This window comes from Arachis hypogaea, chromosome 6 (assembly GCF_003086295.3).
Source record: "Arachis hypogaea cultivar Tifrunner chromosome 6, arahy.Tifrunner.gnm2.J5K5, whole genome shotgun sequence".
Lineage (NCBI taxonomy): Eukaryota > Viridiplantae > Streptophyta > Magnoliopsida > Fabales > Fabaceae > Arachis > Arachis hypogaea.
Window position 1 is genome coordinate 93,297,127 of NC_092041.1, and position 6,692 is coordinate 93,303,818.

Here is a 6,692-nt window from a genome sequence, read left to right on the forward strand (position 1 = left end):
TACGATATTTTTATAGTTTTTATTTGATTAAAAGTACAAGAAAATACAAAAAAATTATCATCCTGATGAACGTTTGAAAGAATGGAGAAGTAATAGAAACCAATTTTAAAGTTCAACTCTATTATAACAAAAACTCATTATATCAACCAATTTAAATATGAAAATCACAACTTTTAATATTCTAATTAATGTTTCTGTTTAAATTAAGTTTTACATGTAGTATCAGAACATGTATTTTAAAATTTTGTGATTTTCTTTGGTTTAATTATGATACAAAGATGATACCCACGATTCTGATTTTTTGATTAATTATTTTCTTTTGCTAAACTACTAGTGTGTATTTTATTCTAATCCTAACCTTAGAGTTACCCGCACATACACAGACACGCAGTAACACACGCATAGCTTTCCCTTTCTTTTTAGAAACACGCATTCTTTTCTTCTTCTATAACCCAATGACTCACACTTTCACCTCACTCAACACACAAAGAACCAAAAATGGAGGAAGAAACGCAGAGAGAGAACGAGCGTGAGAGAGAAGGAGACACGGAAGGAGGAGCCGCCGTCATCGTCTATGGGACCGTTATTATGCATCACCATCGAGTCAAGCCCTGTCACCGCCGTTCGTGCGTTGCCGTCACCATTCGCTAAGAGTGAGAGACGTGAAGAGAAAGACATGCACGAGCTGAAGGGAGTTAGAGGAGTCCGCCGTCTGTGCCATCGTTGGAGGAAGTTACCGCTGCTAAGGCTTGTTGGGGAGAGCGTCGCTGCCGTGCCTCGCTGCTGTCGCCGTAGAGGCCGCCACTTTCGTCGGAATGCGAACGTGAGAGAGAAGGAGAAGAACGAGACTGTCTCATCGCCGTTGATTAGAAGTTACTACTGTTGATAAGATGAACATAACATGAAGAGGGAGGCGAACTCGCAGAGGAGAGGGAGGTTTGTCGCTGCACCGCTGGTTGCGGGGGAACACCGTCATTGACATCGGAAAATGCCACTGTCCCCTGCTCAGCTCCGCTCTTGTTTCTGCTACTGTTTTTGTTGGCTCAGTCACTGCCACCACAATTCCGTCTCGAATTTCTCCTAATTAGGGATGGCAAGCGGGGAAGCCCGCCCCGCCCCGCCCCGCCTCGCCAGAAGCACGCTCTTTGGCGGGCTGGCCCGCCCCACCCCACCTAGTGAGGCGGTCCTAGAATCCTAGCCCGCCCCGCCTAACTGCGGGCTGGCGGGCTAAGCCCGCCAAAGCTCCTCTTTTTTTTCTATTAACTACTAAGTAATATATATAATTTCACAATCATATTAATAAATTTATAATTTCTAATGGCATAAAAAATTATATTTTTTATATTAACAAACATTAAAGTCTTTGTAATTATAAATATCTAATAAATATAATTATAAACCAAATTTTCATTCAAAATATAAGTATAAATATTCTCTCCAAAGCAAAATAAACATAATCCAAAACATAATTATAAATATTGTCTCTAAAATAATATAAACATAATTCAAAATACTCAATTTTTATCTTCATACTCTTGTAAGTTAGGTTGGAGGAAGTTAGGTTTTGGCAAAAATTTACAAAAATACCCCCTCACTAAAAAAAACCTTAGCCCGACGGGGAAGCCCGTCCCGCCCCGCCAAAGCCCGCCAAACCTCGCGGTTTAAGCGGTGCGGGTTAGGCGGGCTTTTGCTATTTGGCGGTCCCGATTTTCCAGCCCAACCCGCCTTTTTTGGCGGGTTACGCGGGCCGGCCTGGCGGGTTTAGGCCCGTTTGCCACTCCTACTCCTAATTGCGATATTGAGGTATGGGTTCATTTTAAAATTAAAGGTTTTAATTTAAGAATGCCCAAAAAATTTATTGAGTAATTGAAAATAATTTATAAATATTTTTGTATGACTAATTGATGAGAATTGATGAAATTGGGGTTGTTGGTGACTCTGAATATGGTTGAATGTGATGAAATTATGATGTGAATTGATTGAATTGTGGCTATGAACGGTGATTAATTTAGTGTTACTTGTTAAATTGAAATATGAAGAGTTAATTATTGAAAAAATTTTATCGTTTTGGATCATTGATGAATTGAGTTTGGATTATGGCTGTGATTGGTTTCATTGTTGCGAGTGATTAACTAATGAGATTGATTTTGGTTTGAAGCTGTGATTGTTATTGGTTTTCTGATTGATTTGAAGTTGCCAGAAATTCTGATTTGTAATTGATGGTAAGGTGTTAGTTGTTAAACTGAATTATGATAAACTGATTATTGGAAATTTGTTGTTATGGTAACTGCTGATGAAAGACTGGTGAATTGTTGAGAAAGAGAAAATTCGTAAGGGTGGTTTAAATCTATTTTTAGGAGAAGTTATGTATGAATTTTTATAAAAATATAAGAAATTAATAAAAAAATATAAGGATCTAATTAAAATGAATTATGTGAGTTGCGTCTTAGATACTTAATTGATAGGTTTGATATTCGATAACTGAAAATGAATATTAAGACCTGTTTGACGATGGTTATTGATTGTTTATAAAATTGAAAAGCGGGTATTCTTTTAAAGTGTTAAGATTAAAGTTAAAGCGCTTGAAAGTAACTTGAAAGTAGCTTGAAAGAATGCTTAAAAATGATAAGAAAGGGTTTTAAATAATAAAAAGAGGAATTTGATCTTGATTAAATATTGAAGGAGTTTGAATACTTATAAACTAAACGTTTTGATGTTATGATTGATGAATGGATGAAAGCGTATATTTCTGATGATAAAGAAGAATGTATAAAATTATATGGTGATGCGGAAGTGTGAATGATTATATAGTGATGCGGAGGTATGGTTGATTATTTGGTGATGCAGAGCTATGACAAAAAAGAAAAAGAATGAGAAACGATGATTGAGAAAGATAATTAAGAAACTGTGAATGATGAACAGATGACTAAAAACTGATCATTATATTTGAGAATTGGTTGTGTGATTGAGTTTTTGTGTCAATTGCTAATGCGGGAACGCCCACTTTAAAGGCAAGTGGTATCTAACTGATATGGGTTCGCCATATGGTATCCTATTTCTCACCGAATGCACATATGCTATAGCAATTTTATAATTATGATTTTAGCTTGATTGAGACGGATAAACCTGTGTGGCTTTGGTATCTGACTGACATGGGGACACCCATGTGATGTAACACCCTAACTATAAAAATGTCACAAACGCAATTATTCAGTCAAAGTCCAATGTCCTTTAAAATCACTAAAAGCTCCTCTGAACAAAACATTTAAGTCTCACCAAAAGCAAAAGTCCTTTTTATATTAAAATCAATATTAGAACATAATACTTGCCTTCAGTGATTCAAATGGTAAACCAAATTATTTCTAAATAAATCGAACTCAATACATATAGTTTACTTACATAAATTAAGTTCGAAAACATAAATATTTTCTTAATAAATCAAATAATATAATTTCTCAAATCCAAACCTTTTTAAATAACTTTTCAGACAAAGTCTAAGATTTTTATAGAAATTTCGACAGCACCTCTCCTAAAACTTAGACTTTGCCACCCGGTTTGGGTCCCAACTAAACCATTCCACAATCCTTTTCAACGGTGCAAAATCTAAAATCAGTTCAAAAGCAAGCTAAATCCAACAGTCACCTCATTTTCATATCTCAAGAAAACCATTTCAAAATCAAATCATTATCAATTGATTAAACTCATTTCTAAAACTTTAAAGAGACAGTTCAGCAACAATTCATTTATCAAAACCAAACAATAATCTAATCAAAACATATAATCATATCCATCCAAAGTAGCCAAACAATACATAAGACAGGTACAATCACTAAAAGTATATAATTCTCACACCAGTATCCATTTATAACAATTCCAGATATACAATAGCTTTTTATAAAAACCCGTACCTCAACACGTTGAAACCATAACCCAAACTCGATAACTGACTCCTTTCGTCTTGACCCGAATCGACTGCAACCAAAACCTCAGTTCCACTTGCTTTCTCAACAACCACAATGACTCTAATCGTGACATATAATAATCAGGACTCAATCCCACATTACCAAAGCTCAGATTCATTAACTAAACACAATAGAATACTAACGCAAGGATTTTGAAATGAAAACGCTTACCGAAACGAAGAAAGAATGGCTAAACTGAAAGCGGCAGTCTCCGAACCGATTCTGCGGCAGCCCAGCAGCCACCTCAAGCGGCAGCGACGACCGGACTCCGCGATGGTGACTGAAACCCACATACAGAGACGATAAAGTTTTCGAAATCTTAAACGAATGAAAACCAACTTAAAAACCCTTACCAACAGTGTTTTCTGGCGATGGCGGTGGCATTCTCCGGGGGCAGAGGCTCGGCCAAAAGCTTTGACGGTGGTCCCGAAAGTCATAGAACCATTCTTGGCGGCACGAATCACGGTAACTCAGCCTGCTCCTCTTCCTGCAGTGGTTCCCGCATTAACACAAGCCCAAAGAGCAGGGAGTGGCAGAGCTTAGGCACGATGAAGCAGGGCAGCACAACGGCGGCCAAGCGCAGCCCCTCAAATGGCAGTGACGCGGACACAGTCCCTCCTCTCCCTGCTCGTCGGCGACGCGTGAAGCGCAATGGTGGCACTTCCTTTTCTCAGTGGACCAGAACAACAGAAACAGAAGGATTCATCTTGCTTTTCTCTCGCTGTTGGAAAGGATGACGACTACACAGGCTTCGACGAGGCTCCCTCATCGATAATAACGGCGACCCCAACTGATGACGGTGGTGGTGTTGGGGCTTGACGACGGTGGAAACATCTCCTTCATCGTGTTTTCCCTCTCGACGTCTCTCTCTTTCTCTCTCTCTCTCTCTCTCTCTCTCACTTGTTTGAGCTTCTCTCTTCGGCCCACCATGGACAACGATGACTCGCCTCCGTGATGAGGATGACGACGGTGCGACACAACAATGGCAGTGGCGGCGAGCTACTCAGCAACGAGGATGATGACGAAGCCCCACATTCGGCCCCTCTTCCTCTTCGGTGCCGCTCTCCCCTGGTGACCCTTCTGTGCGACGCGATAGGGACTGGGTGTGGCTCCTCTAGCATCGCGTCTTCTTCCTCCTCCTTTCAGTGACAGAGGCGCGACTCATGGCTCCATGGACGGGCAACAATGGCGGCGCGGATTGGGCAGCGGCAGCAACGCGGCCCCTTCCCCCTTTCCCCCTTCCCGTCAGCCCTCTACTCCCTTTCTTTCTTTCTTTCTTTCTTTCTGCTGGAGTGTTTGTTGATGGAGTGGCAGCTAGGAAGGGAAATTAGGATTAGAGTTGTGTGTGTTGAGTTTTAGGATTAGGGTAAAATTAGGTACAAGGGTAATTTTATAATTTCAAATAAAAATAAGGACAATATAGTAATTAGAAATGAATTTTAACCCAACAATAATAGTGTATAAAAATACTATTCGTTCATCAATTTCACAAATTATTTTCAATAAAATGTTCGAATCCAAAAATTAGAAATAATATACTTAATTTCTTCATTTTCCAAAATAGCAGTATTAATATTTAAAATATTAATTATTTAATCAAAATCATATAAAATTCTTATTATTTCATAACTATCAACTTTATAATTTAAATATAGAAAATAATTCAATAATTATAAAATTGGATAATAATCCTAATTTATTTCAAATTAAATTAATCAAAACTTGCTAATATTATCTTTAATAAAGAAATTTCTAAAATTAAAGCTACAAAAATATTGAATTTGAAATTAGCTCATGATAGCCCTTTTTCAAAAGTTATGGGTCTTACATTCTACCCACCTTATAAAAATTTTCGTCCTCAAAAATTGATACAGAACGAAAGAAATTTCATAACAGTTCACTCTTGAACACATTTAAGGAAGAAGCAAAAATATCTCAACATATAATCATATATACGATTTTTAAATACTTGGATTGTCGTATGCATAAAGATACAAAGGAAGGAGTGTGATTGCAAAACAAACGTTACAAGATAGCTCAATGCAAAAGATGACATGGTTCAAACATGTGATAGTAAAGCAAGGCATCGAAGGCTATAAAACAGGATTGGGTTAAAACGACGTGCTTAACATCCGCCACTAATATCGTATCAATCTCAAAGCTCCAACTTTCCAACTCCATCATTCACGTAACAACCCCACAACTGGTCACAAGTCTAACACCCGCAGACTCTTTCACAAGGAACAAAACAGCTACAACTCATAACGTTTTACACCTACCGATTCAACTTCTATATACACATATCACGTCTTAAAGAACTAACGCATCGCATTACTATGTTTACAGGTCGCACGTGATATCAAACAATTATCGAGTCTACTCAGAAGGATATAAGATTTTAGAAAGGAGAGACAAATGTCAAGGATAATACTCATAGATTTGAGAGAATGTATCCAATTCCAGGTAAACAAGGATGCTCAAGTAATGAAGTTTGCTAGAAATAAATCAATTGAAAACTTCAAAGATAACCATTGGATCAAACAGATTCAATAGGATAAATAAGAAGAAAAATCAGTGCATTAATTTGAAACAAATTCAAGCTGAGTCGAAGAAGTATGAGGTTTACAGAAAAGAATATCTCAGATCCAAGACAAAGCTCACAGAACTCAAGAGTACGATTAAAATACTTCCGAATACATTGTTCCTAAAAGAGTCAAAAACTTGTGGAAA